The 25,491-nt window shown below is 37.8% G+C and overlaps 1 protein-coding gene across 27 annotated transcripts in view; it reads right to left on the reverse strand.

Moving 5' to 3' along the window:
• DLG2 (discs large MAGUK scaffold protein 2) overlaps nucleotides 1-25,491 on the reverse strand; it is a 2,256,157-nt gene that overhangs the window by 798,372 nt on the left and 1,432,294 nt on the right. The window lies entirely within an intron of this gene.

Genomic DNA, 25,491 nt, shown 5'->3' on the forward strand with positions numbered 1-25,491 from the left:
TTTAGCATAAAAGTTGGGTACTGAGGGGCACCTTGCACTTTCCCTGGGATACCATTGTGAGGTCGCCACTTTAGTGGTAGCAGTGGGTCACTGTCATAACACTACGGGTTCACTAGAGCATAAATGCAGATTTAAAAGGACATGCTAGGGTTAGGTTAATCCAAAGTGTGCCATTAAGAAACTACTTGGAGGGGCTGGCGCTGCGGCACAGTGGGTTAACGCCCTGGCCTGAAATGCTGGCATCCCATATGGGCACTGGTTCCAGACCCGGCTGTTCCACTTACGGTCCAGCTCTCTGCTATGGCCTGGGAAAGCAGTGGAGGATGGCCCAAGTCCTTGGGCCCCTGCACCCACATGGGAGACCTGGAAGAAGCTCCTGGCTCCTGGTTTCAGATCAGCGCAGCTCCAGCCATTGTGGCCAACTGGGGAGTGAACCATCAGATGGAAGACCTCTCTCTCTCTATCTGCCTCTCCTCTCTCTGTGTAACTCTGAATTTCAAACAAATAAATAAATCCTAAAAAAAAAAAACTATTTGGAGCAGATATTTTACCTATCAATCAATCACTTCCCATATCATGTCAGAGTACTTGGGTTCAATTCCTGGCTCTGGCTCTGGCTCTTGACTCCAGCTTCCTGCTAATGTACACGGTGAGAAGTAGTGGTGATGGCTCAAGTGATTGGGTTCCTGCCTCTCATGTTGGAGTCCTACATTATATTCCTGGCTCCTGGCTTTGATTTGGCCCAGCTGTGGCCCCACTATGGCAATTGTAGGCCTTTGTGGACCGGACCAGGTGATGGGAGTTCTTTATCTCTGTCTCCTTCTCTGTGTGTGTGTCTCTCCCTTCTCACCAAATGATTTAAAGATACTACTGCCACACATGAGACAAGCAGAGAAACCAATATGATTGAGAGGATAGGGAAGAAGGGCATGTATTTCCTACACTTATCGTGTAAAAGGGAGGTATACTATAAGGAGGAAATATTTTAAGTTAGCAAGAGTGTTTATTATAAATATGACATTGTAATTTCAGGTAATTTTTGAAATCTGGCCTCTACATAATGTTAAGATAGTTTAGACGCATGCTGAGCAATAGCAACATCTAAAAGACTTTCTGATAAAGTTAACAGCACATAATACCTATCCCTTTAGAAAAGAACACATAAAGAACACGTGGACCTTCTCAATAAAGAGATTCTCTTCTGATCAGAAGAAACTGGAAATGAAAGATAATTTTAACCAAATTTCTTTGTGAATGAAGCTATATTGACTTTAGGCTAGAGGCCTAAAGTACAAATGCTTTTTAAAAAGATTTATTTATTAATCTGAAAGAGAGAGAGGGGGAGAGACAGAGAGAGAGAGAGAGAGAGAGAGAGAGAGAGTGAAATCCTCCATCTTCTGGTTCACTCCCTAGATGGTTGCAACAACTGTGGCTGGGCCAGGCCAAAACCAGGAGCCAGGAGCTTCATCTAAGTCTCCCATGTGGGTCCAGGACCCCAAGCACTTGGGTCATCTACTGCTGCTTTCCCAAGCAACATCAGCAGGGAGCTGGATCAGAAGTGAAGCAGCCAGAACTCGAACTGGCACCCATATGAGATTGGGATGTCAGTGTTGCAGGCAGCTTAACTCACTATGCCACAACGCTGGCCCCGTAAACACTCTTAATCATGATAAATCCAAAATATATTGCTATTCAGGTCCTGTCTACACTTCAGAATACGATTAGAGAAAGAAGTAAACATCCCCATATTAAATTAGAACTGAGTGTGTGCTACAAATTACTTCACTGAAGTATTTGCTTTAAATTTTTTTTAAAAAGCAGTGAAATTGTAGTTCGCTGAAGAGCAACCTTCATATCTGCTTCTGTTAGTTAACTGGTTAGTTAATTAATAAGAATTTATTAAACACCTAAAGTGTGGGACAACAGTAGTGGGATAGTGATATGACACGATAGTTAATGGAATCCTAGACAAACAGTCATCTGTGGAGAATAATAATTACAACATTATATCTGGCCCCAAACTTTTGCAAGAGCTTATGAAGGGGAGCACTCACTGTCATCAGGAATCTACATATTTAGAGAAACCAATTTAGGAGGAAAAATCTCAGTTCTGTCATCTGGCATTAGATTGGAGCTGAGGTTCAAGGACATTAAACTAACATGTGATGGGGCAGGTGCTTCGGCGTAGCGAGTGGGGCCGTGGCCTGCAATGCTGGCATCCCATATGGCCACCAATTCAAGTCCCGGCTGCTCCACTTCCAATCCAGCTCTCTGCTATGGCCTGGGAAAGCAGTACAAGATGGTCCAAGTCCTTGGGCCCCTGCACCCACATGGGAGACCCAGAAGAAGTTCCTGGCTCCTGGCTTTGGATCGGCATAGCTCTGGCCATTGTGGCCAACTGGGGAGTGAGCCAGTGCATGGAAGACCTCTCTCTCTCCCTCTCCTCTCTCTCTCCCTCTTCTCTGTCTTCTCTCTCTCTCTCTCTTCTCTCTCTCTCTCTCTTCTCTCTCTCTCTCTCTTCTCTCTCTCTCTCTTCTCTCTCTCTCCCTCTTCTCTCTCTTCTCTCTCTTTTACTCTCTTTCTCTCTCTTACTCCTACTCTCTCTCTCTCTGTCTGCCTCTCCTTCTCTCTGTGTGTAACTCAAACTTTTAAATCAATCAATCAATCAATCTTTTAAGAAAAAACCTAACATGAGCAGCAGCCCAGAGAGAAGATGCTGGGTAGAATGCTTATGGTGCTGATTAAAATAGGGACTTTGAAATAAGACAGTGAAGGTAAAATGAGTCAGTATGTGAAAACAGAGCTTAGATGCATGGCTGGGATATAGTAAATTACAAATAAATGTTCATTAATATTATATATTGAACTATTTGCCTTTAGAGCTAAAAAAAACAGCAAAAAATGATCCTCTATATAATATTTTGCAACTTTCCCTTTTTGGATTAAACTCACATTTTTTTTGCTATATTTTACCAGGGGGGTAAAATAAGTTTGTTGCAGATCTCACACTCTGCAAGGAATTGCCAATAGTCCTCCATGGGTCAAAGTAAGCCATTCTGCCCAATTTAGTTGAAATTATGGTCAGAATAACATAATGTAGACATTTAATAAGAAACATTATCCTTTGTCCCACTGTGCCCTCACTGGGTCCTGTACAACTTTTCCCTTTTCTATGATAGCCCTGACACAATTACTAAACCTCCGGGAAGGTGGTGTCATTTGTCAACCTCTTCAAGTTAAGAATCTTACCTTATTCATAATACAGCAACACACAAAGGAGTACTGCTACACAGAACATGCTCAGTAAATATTTGTTGAATGGTTTAATGGCCAAAGAACTACAGACTCAGAGTCAGAAGAATGAGAGGAAATACATAATTCTGCACCCTACAGCACATGCAATGAAATAAATAGCTTACATAAGGTTGAGTCTGACTTAATCAGGATTAGGGAATCAACCTTTTGATGCTCAAAATTAGAATAATACTTCCTTCCTCCTACAATCTACTCGTTCTTTTTCCTTTACTCCCCTCCCCCCCCTTTTTAAGATTTATTTGTTTGGAAGTCAGAATTACAAAGATAGAAGGAGAGACAGTGAAAGAGAGAGAGAGGTGCCTTCCATCTTCTGATTTATTCCCCAAATGGCTGCAACGACTGGGTTTGGGCCAGGCCTAAGCCGTGAGCATGGATCTTCATCTGGGTCTCCCATGTGGGTGCAGGGGCCCAAGGAATGGGGCCATCTCCCACTTGCTTTCCCAGGTATATTAGCAGGGAGCTGGTTAGGAAGTGGAGCACCTGGAATTTGAACCAGCATCCATATGGGATGCCAGCACTACAGGCTGCCATTTAATCTGCTGCACCACAGCACTGGCTCCTATCTTTCATTTTCTATGTCCTTTCCTCTATCCTCTACCTACTCAGTATTTTTTTTTTCCTGGAGTTAGGTATCTTCCTGAAATGGCAGTTGCTGTGTGAAAAGAGGACTTTAGTGTCACTGTTCTGGTCTTAAATCTTAACCTTGTCACATATTGAGATGAGTTTCTCAAATATAAAACATGATGAGTTTCTGCACTATAAAAGAGGATAAAAATCAATACTTTGAAGAGTAATTATGACAGCTGTTGATAAATAGGTGTTCACTTACATATGTGTCACTTCAGGAAATTTTTCTTGAGGTTCCTCTGATTTTCCTTATATCTTTTATCAAAATTATAATGAATTATATGTGCCTATCTATATAATATCTGTCTCTTTCATTAGATTGAAAGATCCTTAAATGCAGGGATCATACCTGTTATATTTACATTTATAATTCCAGCATATATTCCTGACACATACAAACAGTAAGTGCTTACTAGGTAAGGGGATAAAGAAAACAAGTACTTCACACCAGTGCAACATCAGAAAAAATTACTTATATATAATATGTTATTGTTGAATTGGCAAAATCAGAGAAAAGCTTATGAAAAATATCTAATTCTTATTCCCAGCAAAAAAATTTTAAAACATCAATCACAATTTGAAGAAAATTCTCATTTTGAGTGCTTTTATCTTTTTAGCTTAAATTAAATAAATATTTGAATTATACTTATATTCTATCCAAAATATATGAGAATCATAATATGTGATCCCCTTTGCTCTAAAGAGACAAGAAAATGTGCACACTGGCTACCAGAGCAACTCAGAGCCAGAACAGCAGGAAGTAAGTGGCAAATGTTGCGGCTGTAAGAGGGAAGAGAATAGGAACTTCTAGGCAAGAAGTGTATGAGAAAGTATTGTGATGCTGCAACAGTTTTTAAAGAATATGAAGAACAGTTATGAGATCAATTCTGAGGGCAAAAAGAAAGATTCTATTGAAGAAGAATAACATACAAGAAAGTCCAAGCTGGAAAGTACGACTTTCAAGTCTGGATTGATAGAATTTTCTCCTCAGGTTAACAGAAAATCATTGAAGAATTTTAAATAATTTGATTAATCTATGCTTTAGAAAGATTGACTTTCAGTATACTTGCAAGTATTATTTATCATAAATTAAAGGGGAGTAGTTTTCATTTAAATTTATTTCTTTTTATAGAGAACTTCCCAAGGAAACCATTATTAGAAATTAAAAACATTGATCAATTCAATGTCTTTTTTAAAATAGATGGTTTTGAACCATATGTTATGAAATTTTATACTAAGCTATGACCTAAGGTTTATTAAATATACAGGAGAAATGAAGGTTGATTTCTAAATTATCTCTAGGACCACATGTCTTATACATTCATTTCCCTTTGAATGGGTCCCTAATGACTTATGTCATTTTTCAAAAGGAAGGATCCAGGATGTGTGAGGTGATCTCTCTCTATAATAAAATATAATAAAATAGAGAGCTCCCATGCATAAAATTATGGGAACATAATTAAAACAGTGAACTTATATTGACATATTTATTTGTTCTCCATGAGAATTTAAGGATCATCTATTATTCAATCCAGGATCAGGACAATGGAAAAAATGACATGATTTCCAAGTTAACCAGGAAGAAGAATCAAATATAAATTCCTAAAATGCTTCCAAGGAGTCAAGAAACAATTACATTTTTAAACCAAGCAGAGTGTATTTCATTACTACTGAACTATAACATTTCTTTTTAATAAAGCAATTTAATATAATTATTTATTATTTTATATATTTGAAAGGAGGAGAGGATGAGAAAGAGAAGGAACTCCCATCCATTGGTTCACTCTTCAAATGCCCTCAGCAGCCAGGGTCAAAGCTGGAAACTTAACCTAGATCTCTCAACTTCTTTAGTCACAACCTGTGACCTCCCAGAGTATATATTAGGAAGAAGCCAGAATCAGAAGCATAGCTGGGACTAAAAATCATGCACTCCAATAAAGGATGCAGCATCACAGAATGTCCTAACTGCTAGGACACTTAATAAAATTTCTTGAATCACAGGTAAAAAAGGGAGGGAGGCAGGGAATACTATTATTTTCTTACACTTATATTTACAAATCACATTGAATCTGTTAAAAATTAATTAAAATAAAAATATGTAAAATGTGGCATATCACTGGCTAAAAAGTTTCTAGAGCTAAATTATGTTCCAGATTCTAGTTACTCAATTAAATAACTAGAATAACAGCCTGTCTTAGCACATCCTGTGTACCAAGTAATTCTGGTACTTTTCATGTGTTATCATAAGAGTTTCCAAATATTATCACTAAACTACTCTTCAATGGTTACAGAATAATTAAATTTGGAATATACAATTGGAAGTACAATCTATATGGCTTTCCCAGCCCCCACTCAAAAGTTAGCATTTCATATTTTATCTTTTTTTTTATTTATTTATTTTTTTTAAACTTTTATTTAATGCATATAAATTTCCAAATACGACTTATGGATTACAATGACTTCCCCCCCATACCGTCCCTCCCACGCACAACCCTCCCCTTTCCCACTCCCTCTCCCCTTCCATTCACATCAAGATTCATTTTCGATTATCTTAATATACAGAAGATCAGCTTAGTATATATTAAGTATGGATTTCAACAGTTTGCTCCCACACAGAAACATAAAGTGAAAAATAATAGATGATTTTTTTAAATGATGATGAAATCAGAGCAGACCTATTGTCATGTTTAATCCCAGTGAGAGTCAAGTTGGGAATTGATAATTTCTTTTTTTTTTTTTTTTTTTACAGAGGATCAGTTTAGTATGCATTAAGTAAGGATTTCAACAGTTTGCACCCCCATAGAAACACAAAGTGAAATATATTGTTTGAGTACTCGTTATAGCATTAAATCTCAATGCACAGCACATTAAGGATAGAGATCCTACATGAGGAGTAAGTGCACAGTGACTCCTGTTGTTGACTTTACCAATTGACACTCCTGTCTATGGCATCAGTAATCTCCCTATGCTCCAGTCATGAGTTTCCAAGGCTATGGAAGCCCTCTGAGTTCTCCGACTCTTATCTTGTTTAGACAAGGTCATAGTCAAAGTGGAGGTTCTCTCCTCCCTTCAGAGAAAGGTACCTCCTTCTTTGATGACCTGTTCTTTCCACTGGGATCTCACTCGCAGAGATCTTTTGCCAGAGTGTCTTGGCTTTCCATGCCTGAAATACTCTCATGGGCTTTTCAGCCAGCTCCGAATGCCTTTAGGGCTGATTCTGAGGCCAGAGTGCTATTTAGGACATCTGCCATTCTATGAGTCTGCTGAGTATCTCACTTCCCATGTTGGATCACTCTCCCCTTTATTTACTCCATCGGTTAGCGTTAGCAGGTACTAGACTTGTCTATGTGCTCCCTTTGACTCCCAGTCCCTTCACCATGACCAACATAGCCCTGACTATTAATGAACAACTAAATACATTATCCCTCTTAGTAGTTTTTTTATCTGTTCTACTTAATATGACTGGTTTAGATCTGTAATTGATGCACAGTTATTCTTAAGTGTTGAAAATTAACTGAAATGTGATCCCTGTTGAACATGGTGGTGGGAATGGGAGAGGGAAGAGATGTATAATTTGGGACATGCTCAGGCTGACTTGCCCCAAGTGGTGGAGTTGGAAGCATACCAGGGGATTCCAATTCAATCCCATCGAGGTGGCATGTACCAATGCCATCTCACTGTTGCAGGTGATCAGTTTCAGTTCACAGTTGGTCATATTTTATCTTTAACAATTATATATATATATATTACTAATGGATTCATTAGTAATATATATTAATATATATATAATACTAATGGATTTTCCTTTAATACTGTACACAATGATCTAGGAAAGTCAGCTATGCTTTCCTTTCAGTTTAAGTACCTCCTTGAACTACTTTTGTATATCCAAACCACATTATGAAGTAGATACTACTACCTTCACTTTATAGATAGGACATAACCAGTCCAAGGTCACATAGCTACTATAGGGAGTGTATAATAACTCCTGTTTTTCAGAAACCAAAGCCTTTGATGCTTTTTCAACAATGCCATAATGCTTTCATTGCAAAATGTATGAAGTAACAAAGTTAGGGCCTGCAGTTGCTGGAATTTTATGTCTGCTGGTAATTCTCAGACGCAAAAGCTTCAGGGAAAATATATTTGATAAAAGGAAAACAGATTTTTTATTCTTGACTTTGTTTTAAAGAAACTGAATCATAATGAATAGCTTGCACGTGATAATTTCTTTCAGCTGTGGGAGAATACAAGGAAATGAATTGTGTTACTACGGTGTATTTCTCAGGTAATATGACATCAAAATACCGGAACAAAATTTGAATGGAATTAGTAATTACATTCCACATATTCTTTAAAGAAAGACATAAATAGACAATTATCTACAAATAGTCAAATAAATGGTATATTGGATTAGTGATAAAATAAAAATTATAAAATGGAATGCCATCACTTTCTCATTATTAGGGAAAATGGGATTTCTACAAAAAGAGGAGAGGAAAGTGAAGTATGAAAATTTAGTATGTGATTTAGGATGTGAAAAGACATAGACATTTGACCCTGTGCCCATACCAGCACCACCACAGAATAAAAATACCATCCTGTATTAAAAATCAAACATGCTATGGGATTATTGAAGAGCTTAAAAGTCTTGATAAACTGATTTTCAGAGAAGAGAAGCTCTTTGTGGGAAGCAATAAAATTGAGCAGCTTTCATGGGTAAATGGCACCTCTAGGTACAGGCAACAAAAAGGAGGTCTGCCATTAACTGAGAAAATTTACCTTATTGAAAAGAAGTCAACAGAAGCATGAATGACTGTGGGATCAGGCATGAAAGATTTCAGTTTGGAAGATTCCTACAGGCAATTATGAGCCACTCACCACAAAAACCCTCGCCCACCACATTCTCTTCCAAGTTTTCTTAGGGAAGGAAAGGAAGATCAGTCTAAATAGCAACACAAAACTTATGCATTCTCTTAGCACTAGTAAGCTTTGAATCAACGCTTAAAAACTTGTCAAAAAGAAAATTTCCATAGGCAGCTCAATTTTGAATTTGAGACTCAGTCACAGATTATCTGAACAGTAGTAATTTCTCAATTATTATTACATTTCACTTTAGTCTACAAATGTAGAGCATAACCTTCAGAGTATCTGGACTACTTAACTTCAATATTACTCTAAAGCTACACTTTTGCAGTTACATGTATGGGGTTCGCATAATTATAGATACATAGATTCATGGAACAGAATAGTGAATCCAAATATAGTATCACAAATATATAACAAAATGAGTTTTGACTAAGGCTCCAATGCCTTTCAGTGGGAAAATGAAAAGCATTTTAGACAGAACACAAAAAGTACCAACTACGGAAGAAAATTAGGTAAGGTAGACATCATAAAACCTTAAACTTCTGACATTTGCAGTAAAATGGGTGGAACTGGAAATTCTGCTAAGAGGAATAGGCCAGACATATAAAGACCAATAACATATGTTTTCTCTCATATGTAGAAGTTTATATATAAAGATAGATACTTTAAATAATAAATATAAACAAAATAGTGAGGAAAATCACTTTCATTGGGTGAATTTGCATGTAGTGTATATGTTATATTTCTTGTTCTTAGAGTGTCAAGGATATCTTTTAAATGCCTGTATGGACAGAGAAAATAGATATTTATTCAGTATCAAGAAACTAAACTTCTTACTAAACTCAGCATTAAATAAACAAAATGTAAATTACAGTCTGAGAATGGTAAAATATATTCTGAGAAAATATTTTTATCTTGAGTAGATTTTTAAAAATCCTTGTGAGCAAATAATAAACTATAAATTGTTCATTTTTTTAAATGAAAAAAAGGAGCTAATGTAAGTCACTTTGGAAAATGGTGTTTTGAATGGAAAATACATGGTTAAAATAAAAAGACTGTATGTTGTTCATTTCAAATTACTCAAATTCACAATTCTCATAGAGATTCTGATGAAAATTTTTGAAACCACTTTACATATATGCCAGTGTTAAGTAAGCAATGCATTATAGAAAGTGGAAGTCAAGTTCCTTTTTAGTTCATGTCTTGATCTGACTGTGGCATCAATGTAATACTGCATTCAGAAAAGAAATTAAATCATATTCCATAAAAAAAAAGAAAGTGGAAGTCCAGCTTCTTAATATTAGAAAGAGCAGTTATTGACAGGAAGAAAGGAAGGCTAGAAGGAACTATATAGATCTGAATTGGAGAAACAGCTATTGATATGAACTCATGTTTATATAAAGACACATGTGCACATATAAAATGATAAAATTATGAGTATATACATAGGATATGAGTATATACATGGAGTAATATATGTTGTATCTGGTTCTGACCCTTGGTTGAAACAAGCAATATTAGTTTTACAAAATGATAAAAGTCTCACCAGAAATTTCATGTACACATGACATACCAACTCATATGATTAGATGAGAAGTATATTTGACCTCTGTGATGTCCTTTTTTCAAAAGCCTTAACATATATATGCATGAGGTAATGTGGTACTTCCCTTTCTGTGCTTGGCTTATTTCACTTAACATAAGGAATTTTAGTTTTATCTGTGTTGCTGCAAATGACATGATTTCATTGTTTTCATGGCTGAGTAATATTCTGTTGTGCATGTGTACCACATTTTCTTTCTCCATTCATCTGTAGATGGAAACTTGGGCTGTTTCCATTTCTTAGCTTTTGTGAATAGTGCTTCAACAAACGTGGGAGTGCAGAGGTCTCCAAAGACAGACTGATTCCATTTGCCTTAGACTTATCCCCAGTAGTGGGATTATTTTATATGTCTGTTAAAAACATTTTTGATAAAGAGCAAAAAGCCATAGACCTAGTCTAATCATAAAACAGAAAACATCAGATAAATCCACTTTATGGATATTTAATAGGATAACTAGACAGTTACTCTCAACATCAGCAAGGTCACAAAAATAAGGAAAGACTGAAAATTGTAACATACTAGAGACTCTGGCCCCACATGACAGATAAATGCAATGTAGAACCCTGGACTGAATACTGGAAAAGAAAGTTTACATTCATGGAAACACTTGGTGAAGTCCAAATGAAGTAGAGACTTTAACTAATAACAATGTGTTAATACTGGTTTCCTAATGTTGACAAATGTACCATGGTAATATGCTGTCATTGGAAAAAACTAGATAAAAGGTATGTATAAATTCTGTAACATTTTATGTAATATTTCTGTAAATGTAAAATTTTTAATTTTTTAAACAAATGCTTGGCAAGACAGAATATATGAATGAGCAATAAGCACATGAAAATAGGCCCAGAATCATGTTTTACTGGAAATTCAAGTCAAAACCACAATAAGACGTCATTCATTAGAATGTGGTGGTGCGATGGGTTAGGCAGCTGCTTAGGACAAGTGCATACTGTATTGGCTTCTCCATTTCCAATCCAGCTTCCTGCCAAGGTGTGTAGGAAGGCAGTGAATCATGTTCAAGTACTTGGGTCCCTGCAACCTGTATAGAAGACCTGGACAGAATTCTAAGGTCCGGTATTTGGACTGGCCCAGTCCCAGCTGTTGTGAGCATTTGAGGAGTAACCCACAAATGAAAGACCTCTCCTTTTCTCCATTTCTCTCTCCTCTCTCTGTTACTTTGATGTTCAAATAAAAATAAATCTTAAAATATTAAAAAGATCAACAATATCAAATATTTGAGTGGGCACAAAGCAATTGGCTCTCTCATATGAGTACAATGAGGGTATAAATGTAAAATGGAATAACTACTATAGAAAAATGTTGCATAAGCACCTTACATTTAAGTACTGGTATTATAATAATTAAACATATACATACATAATCAGGAAACTCTACTTCTAAGTATTTTCTCAAAAGAAGTTAAAGCATATTATCAATGGGGTTACAATGCTTGCACCCCACATCAGTGTACCTGGGTTTGATTCCCAGCTCCGGTTCCTGATTCCATATTCCTGCAAGTGCAGAATCTGGGAGAAGCAGTGATGGCTCAAGTAGTTCGGTTCTGTTACCCATGTGGGAGATGCAGATAGCACTCCTGGCTCCCAGTATTGGCCTTGGCACAGCCACTAAGACTGCCAGTACTGGGGAATGAATCAACAGATGGGAGCTCTCTCCCTCTCCCCCTCTAATAAATAAATAACTTAATTAATTAAAATATATGTTCACAAAAAATTTCATACAAGAATCTTCATGGTAGTTTTATTCACAATAACAAAAAACTAAAAACAACCAAAATATGTATTATCAAGAAAATGAATAAATAAATTGTGACATGCTCACACAACAGAATGCTATTTAGAAATAAAAGTAACAAGTACCTTGTATACTCAGCAACATGGGTGAATCATAAAAACATTATGTTGAGTGAAAGAAACCAGACACAACAAATAAATACTGTATAATTCTATTTATGTGAGTTTAAGGAAAGGCAAAACTAATTAATAGAGAAAGAAATCAGGGTATTGTTTGCTTCTGGGAGGGCACGGACTGAAAAGAACACAAAAGAATTTTCCAGGGCGATAGCAATACTCTAAATTTGGGGTGTTTGTGACACAAGTCTGTTCGTTTGTCAAAACTCATCAAACTATACATGTTAAAAATTTTGCATTCCACAAAATACAATTAGACCTCAATTAAATATTTAAGTAGGAAAAGAAATGCTCTGACTTTACTCTTAAGTCAGGCTGTTCACCATTGGAAAGAAAGAAACAAAACAACTATAGAAAGAACTAGCAGAATAGCGTGATGGCTGTTAACCTTCCTTTGAGAATAAATTGAGAAAGTGACTGTAATCTTAGAATCTTCTGTTTGCAGTTAAGTCTGCTCAAATTGGTGATACTAAAGCACATTTTGTTTTTATTTCCTTTGGCATTTCCATTATGGCATAGACATGGATGCAAACAAAAATCTACTTCAAGCTATAATTGTTATCGTATTTATAATTAAACTCTTTCTTTGTCCCAGCCTGGGACATAAGGGCCATATTTTGTGCAAGATATGCTTTCAAACATTATTTTGAATATTTTAGTTTTTATGATATTAAAGAAAGGAAAGTCTATACCTATAACAGCATGCCCACTTCCAACTTTTTCTACCACTTTCAGGAAAAACAACACTGAAAAAATAAAAGACGAAATTTTCAACCAAGCTGGCACCGTGGCTCATTTGGTTATTCCTCCGCCTGCAGCGCCGGCATCCTATATGGGTGCTGGGTTCTAGTCCTGGCTGCCTCTCTTCCAGTCCAGCTCTCTACTGTGGCCTAGGAGGGCAGTGGAGGATGGCCCAGGTACTTGGGCCCCTGCACCCACATGGGAGACCAGGAGGAAGCACCTGGCTCCTGGCTCAGTTCGGTGCAGCACCGGCCGTGGCGGCCATTTGGGGAGTGAACCAAAGGAGGGAAGACCTTTCTCTCTGTCTCTCTCACAGTCTATAACTCTACCTGTCAAATAAAAAAAAAAAAGAAATTTTCAACCAAGATAAAATAGACCTTTCTTAAGATTATGACAATGTCTAAAAAGACTTTATCCAGTTTTGTCATCTCTGAGAAACTCAGGCTATAACTCTTAGATTTAATTCAGTAGAAATTATTTTTTGTTACAGGGAAAAGTTAATTATATTCAGACATTTATTTCCTGTAGACATAAGGTATACTTATCAAAATTAATCAGGGTAGGTGGCTCCAACATTTCTAAACTTAGAGTATACACTATTTCTTCCATTCTGATATAAGGGAATAAATACATGTGTATAAATCCTCCCACAAGTATAAGCTGGAAAGGCTCAGTGCTTTGCACATAAACAGTTATGCCAAGATGCTGGTTTCATTATGAAATATCTACACTAAGCACTGTTTGTAGGCTGTTCTGTGTTTTTCTATTACTGCGAAATGAAGTCATCCATCTGTAGAAAATGAGCAAATGGAATATTCATGAGTTAAGAGATAATTTTTATCATCCCCAGAGAGTTTCTTTCTTTGGGTTGTTTATTACCTGCATAGCTCAACTGTATAAAAATTGATTAAATATCATTTACCAATTATAGTGACACCAGAGAGAATTCCTCCAAGCAAACACTAAAAGCATACTAATTCTTATAATATAAGGTATGCTTTTGGGGTGGATATAGGCTTTGCAATGCCTGAATCTTATGTAATTTTGGTAACTCTTTTTAAAACAGAAATGACACAAAATTGCTAAGATCTCTGTTTTGGATTTGGTAAGAGTTGTGCAAATGAGTGACCTGGCAGCTTCGTTAGCTTAAAGGTAATTATGCTGCTTTTCTAAGCTGTTTTTTTTTTTTCTAGAAAGTTTTGGCAAAAGATCAAATGATTTGTCTACCTAAAAACTATTTAGAAACTATCAAGCAGCAAGTATTTGGCTATCAGAAAAGACTGGTTGAGAAGCTCACATTCCATACTGGAGTACTTGGGTTTGATATCTGGCTGTAGCTCCTGACTCCAACTTCCAAAGGTGGACACTAGGAGGCAATGGTGGTGGCTCAAATGCAGTACTGTCACCTTTGTGGGAGACTTACGGAGTTGCCTGTTCCCAACTTTGGCCTAGGTTAGTCCCTGTCTTTGTTGGCATTTGGGAATGAATCCATGCGTAGGAACTCTCTCTCTCTCAGTCTCTGGCTCTCAAAAAAATATGTGGTTAATGATGAGTTTTCTACCTGAATCTTTTGACTTAATTCACATACTAAACTTGCTTTCACTGTTTTTGTAGGAGAGTAGGTATACAGATTCCATTCAAAGTCCATGCTGTGTTATTGTGAGTCACACTGTACTTTTCTTGTAGAAGCAGCTGCAAACATACACAGTTTACCGATTCCTTAAGCTTATTCCGGCAAACGTAAATCCTTTAATTGGAAAGAACCAGTCCCTAAGACTTAGGTCAGAAATCTTCTATTCGCACCCTTTTCCCTTTGCCACACTAAAGATGAATAATTACCCTTATTTGAGCTTCCGTAGATTTTTGTAGTCATATCAATACATAATTTTTCTCATTTTCACTAGTTATCTGTATGAGTCTGACTTCATTAGACTATGAATTCCTTAACAGCATTAGATATCCTATCTTTGAACTCAAAAGGCCTAATTCTTATCAGGGGTTCAATACACATCCACTAAATGAATACATGAAATAATGCTTTACAGATAAGCTACTCAAGGACAGTCCAAATAATGGTCTGTAGCATTGGTATTACCTGAGTTTATTAAAAATGTAAAATTTCTACATAGCCAGACCTACTGACTCATAATGTACATAAGAATCTTAGGTGATTCCAATACAATTAAAATTTGAGAAACACTGATGGCTTTTATTCCATTAACATTAAAAGAGGGCTATCCCAAGAATCATACAGGGTTGTGGATTTTTTATATTTTACAATAATTGTTCATTCATTTGTTTTTAATATGATTGGATCTATTGATTATATACACAAAGTACAATGATACAATAGATTAATATGCCACTTATTCTTTCTTATCCATTCAAAATAAAACAGCAATTTAAAAGTATTGACATAGTAGAACTGATAGAAACAATGTGATGATGAATATTGAGGTATCAATTTAGTTCTAAGACAGGGGTATCATTATATATACACAAGGGATCTTCAAAAACTCATGGAAATAGTTCAACTCTGTTTTTCCATGAATTTCTTGAAGTATAATTAGGGTACTTTAAAATGTTCATTTAAAATTGGCATTAAAAGTGTACATTTCCAGGGGCCGGCGCCATGGCTCACTTGGCTAATCCTCCACCTGCAGCGCCGGCACCCCATAAGGGTGCAAGGTTCTAGTCCCAGTTGCTCCTCTTCCAGTCCAGCTCCCTGCTGTGGCCCAGGAAGGCAGTGGAGGATGGCCCAGGTACTTGGGCCCCTGCACCCACATGGGAGACCAGGAGGAAGCACCTGGCTCCTGGCTCAGTTCGGCGCAGCGCCGGCCGTGGCGGCCATTTGGGGAGTGAACCAAAGGAGGGAAGACCTTTCTCTCTGTCTCTCTCTCTCACTATCTAACTCTACCTGTCAAATAAAAAAAAAAGTGTACATTTTCCACAAACATTTTAAAGTCCCCTCATGGACATATACACGGATACTTTAGAAGTTCACAGAAAAATGAAATTAAAAATATTAGCTTATTTTGGAAGAAAAATCAAATTTGAAATCCATTCAGAGTTTGTTTTCTATAACACAGTTTCTATGAATTTTTTGAAGATCCCATGTATTTTTTTTTTGACAGGCAGAGTGGACAGTGAGAGAGAGAGACAGAGAGAAAGGTCTTCCTTTGCCGTTGGTTCACCCTCCAATGGCTGCCATGGCCGGTGCACTGAGTCCAGCGCACCGCGCTGATCCGATGACAGGAGTCAGGTCCTTATCCTGGTCTCCCATGGGGTGCAGGGCCCAAGCACTTGGACCATCCTCCACTGCACTCCCTGGCCACAGCAGAGAGCTGGCCTGGAAGAGGGGCAACCGGGACAGAATCCCGCGCCCCGACCGGGACTAGAACCCGGTGTGCCGACGCCGCAAGGTGGAGGATTAGCCTAGTGATCCACGGCGCCGGCCTCCATGTATGTTTTTACAAACAAATCCTCCAAGGTTTCAGCCTCAGTTCACTGGAGACTGTGAACCAATGTTTTTATGCTCCAAGAGCTTAAGAAGGAGAAGTAATCTTGGTAAATTAGATAAAATTAAGTCTAGCCAGATTGCACTCCCAGCATCAGCTTTTATAAAGTATGTGCCAATGGAATCTCAGATTGGAAACTAAAACTCAGCTAGTTTTAATTTCATGAGAGAGCCATAACTAGTACATTCAATTTACTGCCTCCTTCTCCACCCCCTTGTTGAGCAGATTAACAAGGTCTGGACTTTCTCCAGTTAATGGAGAGAAGATCATTTTTGGCTCAATATAAAGAGTAACTATCTTTTCAGTCACTTAGGTAATCTATTGAAAGAGTGATCATATATTATGAATGTGATTAAGTCTGAGTAGGTATAAACATATCCATTTGAAGAAGATACATTTCAGTGCAAGTCTTAAAGAAGAATAGAAGGAGAAATTAAAGATTGCAAAGAACTGTCACCTATGGCAGAAGCTATTAGTCATGTCATATTGAAGAAATAATGACTGTCTTAGAGTTGTTCAATTCCTCAAGGTGAACTTTAAAAGAATAAAGCTACTTCAAAGAAAATTAGAAGAAAAAGAATATAAATCCCAGTAGAGATGTTGCTGGGGGTATTAAGGATGTGCTTGCTTTAGTTGATGTGCATGTAAAAACATATCAAAGCTTATTTTTGCATGTCAAAATCATACACTGATTTTTAAATAAAACACATTCTGAATTAAAAACAGAATTGCAGGTTATTGGAGACGTTGTAACTTGGTTTGACTTCTAGATATTTAAGAATAACCCAGAAACCTTAGTCAAATATTGTCACTGGACAGATCTGGTCCCTGTTTATTCCTAGATTAGTCATGAAGGCTAGGTTATGCTGCTGAACAAAATTAACACATTAATGCCAGTGCCTTAATGCCAGAAATGTTTCTTTGGTTTTTCTTACATAAATCTTCTCTAAGTTGAGCAATTCTCCATGCTGTATACAAAGACCTGGACGTCAAAAAGGAACTTTTTTGCTGCTTCATTTCATAGTCCATTGACTAGAACTAATGAAATGACCCTGCCTCACTTCAAAGAAGCTAGGAAATACAATCTTCTGTATGCTTGTGAAAGAGAAAAGATACAGCTATTGCACACTGACAACATACTGGCTAAATGAAAAAATACAGTATAATGGCTAAATGAGAATCCAGCATCAGTGGAAAGAAATAATTGTGAGGACAGGAAGTAGGAGAGGCATACTTCTGGATAAAAAAGGAAGAAATAACGTCACTGGTCATGAACAGCATCACTTCATTTCTATTATAGAAATAGTCCAGCGAAATGATGGATTGAGCTATACCTTTGAATCGGTTTCTAGCTTAAATGCACTGGGATTACTCATTACTTAAAAGAATTCCAGGAAAACAGTCTTGGGAAGGGAAGAACCAATCTGTTCTATAATATTTTAGTTTTTATTGATTAGTACCAAGTCCACAATTAATAATTGAAATTAATAGTCATTTATTAACTCAAATATTTATAAGTCAGAAGTCTGGAATGGCATAACTGGATTCTTTATTCAAGGCCTCATTGAGTTAAACAACAATACTACCCAAGATCGCAGTCTTAATTTGAGACTCCCAGGGTCCAGGCTTGCTGGTTAAATTAATTTCCTTCTCATGCTTTCTATGTGGTCCCCCTTCCTTTTCAAGCCAGCAGCCAGAAGCCTTTTCTTCTCATGCTTTGAATATCTCTTTTTCTGTTGATTTTAAGGCTCATATAATGATATTGGGTCCATGCAGAAAATCCAGAATCGTTCTGTTAACTGGTACCAATAATGCAAGGTCCCAAATGCCATGTGATGTAATATAATCATAGGAATAACACCAATGAGAAGAGAGCATAGGGGACGAAAATTCTGCCTATCACACTGTAGTAAGAACCTTTATCATGGGGCCAGAGCTGTGGCGTAAGGGGTAAAACCACTGCCTGCAGTGCCAGCATCCCATATGGGCACTGGTTCAAATCTCAGCTGCTCCACTTCCAATCCAGCTCTCTGCTATGGCTTGGGAAAGCAGTAGAAGATGGCTCTAGTCTTTGGGCCCCTGCCCCGACATGGGAGATCCAGAATAAGCTCCTGGCTTGGGATTGGCACAGCTCTAGCCTTTGCGGCCATTTGGGAAGGAACCAGCGGATGGAAGACCTTTCCTTCTCTCTTTGCCTCTGACTCTCAAATAAATAAATACATCTTTTAAAAAGGAATCTATATCCCTATTATTTCTGCCTTATATGTAAAGATTTTGTTTGTTTAACATGGTATTATAAAACAGACATATACTTGCATTGGATGTCGGTTGGGAATAAGCTTGTCTACTTCAGCAATCAAAGAAAATAAGAAAAAGTAGGAGATAGGGCTAAGTTAAGGAGAAAAAAGAAGCAGAAAATGTATAATTGAGAGCATGAGGGAGACAAGTTTGATACTGGCAGTCAGAGAAGAGATTTCATAGTGAGCTGTAATATAAATTGCTAGCAGCAAAGAAAATGCTGCATTGCTTATGGTAATTCAGGCATTAAGTAGTGAGAAATATGGTGAAAACTTTATGATTTCTTTACCACACAAATCAATTGTAATAACTAAAGTTGTTTTATTTTTCTGAATTCAATAGTTGATATGATGGAATCATAGAAGTATAGTAACAATTGAAGGGCACAGTATTTATATTAGTGCCTAGCTCATATTCAGCTCCTAAACATGAGCTAATAGTAGAAAAAATAAATTTATTTAAAAATTCAATGATTATTAGCTAATATCAAGTCAATATCTCGGACTGACACTGTCTTCTAAAAGTGACTGATGGATGAATACATTCCAACAGTATGAGTTTGTTCCTGCCCATTCTCTAGTCAAGGTTCTAATAATCTCTGACATGAGCCAGAATAAAAAGATAGAATAAAAGAGGAAAAATAGGAAATGTGATGGTCATTATTAAAATACTGATGCTATTTTAAGAAATAAAAAGAAGATATAAAAGGGTCTATGGCTAGTTAAGTTTCAGGCATGTGGAGTTGAACATATGAATTTTATCTCAGATTATTCAGAAATTTTAAAGTGTTGTGAGCCTTTAAGAGAGGGATATAATCTCAAGAGTTTCCAAAAACATTTGACTAGTGAAATCCCTTCTTTTTTTTTTAACTTTAATGAATATAAATTTCCAAAGTACAGCTTATGGATTACAATGACTTCCCTCCCCCCATAACTTCCCTCCCACCCGCAACCCTCCCCTTTCCTGCTTCCTCTCCCCTTCCATTCACATCAAGATTCATTTCCAATTCTCTTTATATACAGAAGATCAGTTTAGCATATATTAAGTAAAGATTTCAACAGTTTGCACCCACATAGAAACACAAAGTGAAAAATACTGTTTGAGTACTAGTTATAGCATTAAATCACAATATATAGCACATTAAAGACAGAGATCCTACATGAGGAGTAAGTGCACAGTGACTCCTGTTGTTGACTTAACAATTGACACTCTTGTTTATGGCATCAGCAATCACCCTAGGCTCTAGTCATGACATGCCAAGGCTATGGAAGCCTTTTGAGTTCACTGACTCTGATCATATTTAGACAAGGTCGTAGTCAAAGTGGAAGTTCTCTCCTCCCTTCAGAGAAAGGTACCTCCTTCCTTGATGACCTGTTCTTTCCACTGGGATCTCACCCGCAGAGATCTCTCATTTAGGTCTTTTTTTTTTTTCCCCAGAGTGTCTTGGCTTTCCATGCCTGAAATACTCTCATGGGCTTTTCAGCCAGGTCCACATGCCTTAAGGGCTGACTCTGAGGCCAGAGTGCCATTTAAGACATCTGCCATTCTATGGGTCTGCTGTGTATCTCACTTCCCATGTTGGATCGTTCTCTCCCTTTTTGATTCTATCAGCTAGTATTTGCAGACACTAGTCTTGTCTATGTGATCCCTTTGGTTCTTAGTCCTATCATTATGATCAACTGTGAACAGAAATTGATCACTGAGACTAGTGAGATGGCATTGGTACATGCCACCTTGATGGGATTGAATTGGAATCTCCTGGTATGTTTCTAACTCTACCATTTGAGGTAAGTCAGCTTGAGCATGTCCCGAATTGCACATCTCTTCCCTCTCTTATTCCCGCTCTTATATTTAACAGCGATTGCTTTTCAGTTAAGTTTCAACACTTAAGAATAACTGTGTATTGAGAGAATTCCCTTCTTAACTAGACCATGGCAGAGATGGCTAGCTGTCCAACCAAGCTTTTGTTCTCTTTCCCATAGCCATGAGTAGAACCTGCATTTGTAGCCATTTTCCTGCTCCTTTTGCATCCATGTATGGCCATGTGACAGGTTCATGACACTGTACTTTGAGAAGAAAACATAAGGGTCATTTCTAGAAGTGAGATCTTTAAGACATAGATCTGATACTTCTTCCTCAGCTGACAGAAAGGGGAATGGCAGGTCCTTGTATGAAAGTGGCCTATATTTTGTGTGACTGGGCAGAAGAAAGCTCTCGTGACCAGGAATATACAAAGTAAACTAGTGATTTGATTTGCAAATTGGGCAATTTGGTCCACCAGGAGATATTTGGCAATTTATGGAAATATTTTTGGTTATTACAACTGAGGAAGAAGAGGTGCTGGCATTTAGGGAGTAGAGACCTCAGATGTTGCCAAACATTTTGAAATGTACAGAATAGCCCTCTACAACACCGGACTCTCCAGGTCAAAGAGTCAATAGTGCCAAGGTTGACATGGTTTCATCAGACTGAGAAAAAAAACCCATTCCTATTGTATGAAGGTGCTCAAATTGTGGGTTAGAAACAGCAAACAACTATAGCTGTTACCTTAACTTCTTCTTTTTTTTTGAGAGGCAGAGTTAGACAGTGAGAGAGAGAGACAGAGAGAAAGGTCTTTCTTTTCTGTTGCTTCACTCCACAAATGGCTGCTATGGCCTGCATGCTGTGCTGATCCAAAGCCAGGAGTCAGGTGCTTATCCTGGTCTTTCATGCGGGTGCAGTGCCCAAGCACTTGGGCCATCCTCCACTGCTTTCCCTGGTCACAACAGAGAGCTGGACTGGAAAAGCAGCAACCGGGCCAGAATCCGGCGCCCCAACTGGGACTAGAACCTGGGGTGCCAGCACCGCAGGTGGAGGATTAGCCAAGTGAGCCGTGGTGCCGGCCATGTTACCTTAACTTTTGTGTAGACTATTTCCTAAATTTTTAAGAACCAAACTTGAGGAACAACAGAATATGTAAATTATACTATCAGTAAAAAATTAATACAATATTTTGGTTGACAGCAAGTTTCTGAATTTAGTTAAAATCTCTAAATTTTCATTGGTAATATCTTATTCTGATTTGCATTTCCTCTTTCTTGAAACATTGTAATAGTTTCTTAAGTCTTTTTTTGTCTCCTAGTGATTGATTATTGTTACATTCAGTGGCAAAACTTGAACTAAATATCTGCCAGGGCCAGCGCTGTGGTGCAGTGGGTTAATTAATGCCCTGGCCTGAAGCTCCGGCATCTCATACAGGCACTGGTTTTAGTCACGGTTGCTCCTCTTCCAATCCAGCTCTCTGCTTATGGCCTCGGAAAGCAGTAAAAGATGGCCCAAGTCCTTAGGCCCCTGCACCCACGTGGGAGACCCCAAGGAAGCTCCTGGCTCCAGCTTCAGATCGGCACAGCTCCGCCCGTTGCGGCCATCTGGGGACTGAACCAGTGGATGGAAGACCTCTTTCTGTCTCTACCTCTCTCTGTAACTCTGTCTTTCAAATAAATAAAATAAATCTTAAAAAAAAATCTGCCTCTAAGTCCTTTGTATTGATACCCTAGAGGCGATCATGTGATCGCCTCTAGGGTATCACATGTGATCATGTGAGGATGCAAGAGGCCAGCCACCTAAGTGGAGAGATACCTCAGAAAAAAAGAAACACTGCTGATATTTTGAACTTGAACTTCTAAACTCCAGAACTGTGAGAAAACAAATTTGTTGTTCAAACAATTTTTAAAAAATCTTTTGTAGTTATTCACTAAAGAGGGAGAAACACACACTTTTATTTAATGAAGATAAATTTCCAAAGTACGACTTATGGATTACAATGGCTTCCCCCCCATACCGTCCTTCCCACCCACAACCCTCCCCTTTCCCACTCCCTCTCCCCTTCCATTCACATCAAGATTCATTTTCGATTATCTTAATATACAGAAGATCAGCTTAGTATACATTAAGTATGGATTTCAACAGTTTGCTCCCACACAGAAACATAAAGTGAAAAATAATAGATGATTTTTTTTAAATGATGATGAAATCAGATCAGACCTATTGTCATGTTTAATCCCAGTGAGAGTCAAGTTGGGAATTGATAATTTCTTTTTTTTTTTTTTTTTTTTTTTTTTTTTTTTTTTTTTTTTTTACAGAGGATCAGTTTAGTATGCATTAAGTAAGGATTTCAACAGTTTGCACCCCCATAGAAACACAAAGTGAAATATATTGTTTGAGTACTCGCTATAGCATTAAATCTCAATGCACAGCACATTAAGGATAGAGATCCTACATGAGGAGTAAGTGCACAGTGACTCCTGTTGTTGACTTTACCAATTGACACTCCTGTCTATGGCATCAGTAATCTCCCTATGCTCCAGTCATGAGTTTCCAAGGCTATGGAAGCCCTCTGAGTTCTCCGACTCTTATCTTGTTTAGACAAGGTCATAGTCAAAGTGGAGGTTCTCTCCTCCCTTCAGAGAAAGGTACCTCCTTCTTTGAGGACCTGTTCTTTCCACTGGGATCTCACTCACAGAGATCTTTTGCCAGAGTGTCTTGGCTTTCCATGCCTGAAATACTCTCATGGGCTTTTCAGCCAGCTCCGAATGCCTTTAGGGCTGATTCTGAGGCCAGAGTGCTATTTAGGACATCTGCCATTCTATGAGTCTGCTGAGTATCTCACTTCCCATGTTGGATCACTCTCCCCTTTATTTACTCCATCAGTTAGCGTTAGCAGGTACTAGACTTGTCTATGTGCTCCCTTTGACTCCCAGTCCCTTCACCATGACCAACTGTGAACTGAAATTGATCACCTGGAACAGTGAGATGGCATTGGTACATGCCACCTCGATGGGATTGAATTGGAATCCCCTGGTATGCTTCCAACTCCACCACTTGGGGCAAGTCAGCCTGAGCATGTCCCAAATTATACATCTCTTCCCTCTCCCATTCCCACTCCCATGTTCAACAGGGATCACATTTCAGTTAATTTTCAACACTTAAGAATAACTGTGCATCAATTACAGAACTAAACCAGTCATATTAAGTAGAACAGATAAAAAAAACTACTAAGAGGGATAATGTATTAAGTTGTTCATTAACAGTCAGGGCTATGCTGATCAAGCCACCGTTTCCCATAGTGTCCACCTCACTCCAACAGGTTTCCCTTTTGGTGTTCAGTCAGTCGTCACCGATCAGGGAGAACATATGGTATTTGTCCCTTTGGGACTGGCTTATTTCACTCAGCATGATGTGTTCCAGATTCCTCCATTTTGTTGCAAATGACTGGATCTCGTTGTTTCTTACTGCGGTATAGTATTCTAAAGAGTACATATCCCATAATTTCTTTATCCAGTCTATCATTGATGGGCATTTAGGTTGGTTCCAGGTCTTAGCTATTGTGAATTGAGCTGCAATAAACATTAGGGTGCAGACCGCGTTTTGTTTGCCAATTTAAATTCCTTTGGGTAAATTCCAAGGAGTGGGATGGCTGGGTCGAACGGTAGGGTTATCTTCAGGTTTCTGAGGAATCTCCAGACTGACTTCCATAGTGGCTTTACCAGTTTGCATTCCCACCAACAGTGGGTTAGTGTCTCTTTTTCTCCACATCCTCACCAGCATCTGTTGTTGGTAGATTTCTGCATGTGAGGCATTCTAACCGGGGTGAGGTGAAACCTCATTGTGGTTTTGATTTGCATTTCCCTGATTGCTAATGACCTTGAACATTTTTTCATGTGCCTGTTGGCCATTTGGATTTCCTCTTTTGAAAAATGTCTATTGAGGTCCTTGGCCCATCTCTTAAGTGGGTTGTTGGTTTTGTTTTTGTGGAGTTTCTTTTTTTTTTTTTTAACTTTTATTTAATGAAGATAAATTTCCAGAGAGATCTTTGACTTGAAGATGGAAAAGATCTACATTTAAACTGATCTGTTTTGATACTTACCAAAATTACAATTCTTGAAAAATCACAAAGTAAATGTCTGAGATTTATCTTACATGTAAAATAGAAATAATGAAAATTTTAAGTTTATATACATATATATATTATATATATATAGGGAGAGAGAGACACACACAGAATGAGTATTATATTTGGATGATGGTGAGTATGCATTAAATTGTAACAAATTAAGGAAAAGAAATACCCATTGGGAGTTTGGTAATGTGGCACAGATGGTTAATCTGTGCAACTCCAGCAATCCAAACCAGTTCACTGTTAATGTTTCTGGAAAAGCAACAGAAGATGGCCCAAGTGCTTGGTCCCCTGCCGGCCATGTGGAGTACCAAATCAAATTCCAGGCTCCTGGCTTCGGCCTGGTCCATTACCAGCTATTGTGACCATTAGTAGAGTGAACCAGCTGTTAGATGATTTCTAGCTCTCTGTCTTTCCCTCTCTGTAAGTCTGCCCTTCATATAAGTGAATAAATCTTAGAAAAAAAAAAAAAAAAAAAAAAGTCCACTGCCCCGGGCTCCCTGAACTGTTTTCTCACTGGACAACTTGCTGTTCCATTTACGAAGTTGTTTTTTCACACTTCAGTGAGTCTATTGAGGGCTGTGGGAAATTTCTAAGATTGCTCAAGCATTATTTTTCTCCTCAAACCTTAACAGATGTGCCAGCACAGAATATAC

Source organism: Oryctolagus cuniculus, chromosome 1 (assembly GCF_964237555.1).
Source record: "Oryctolagus cuniculus chromosome 1, mOryCun1.1, whole genome shotgun sequence".
NCBI classification, from domain to species: Eukaryota; Metazoa; Chordata; class Mammalia; order Lagomorpha; family Leporidae; genus Oryctolagus; species Oryctolagus cuniculus.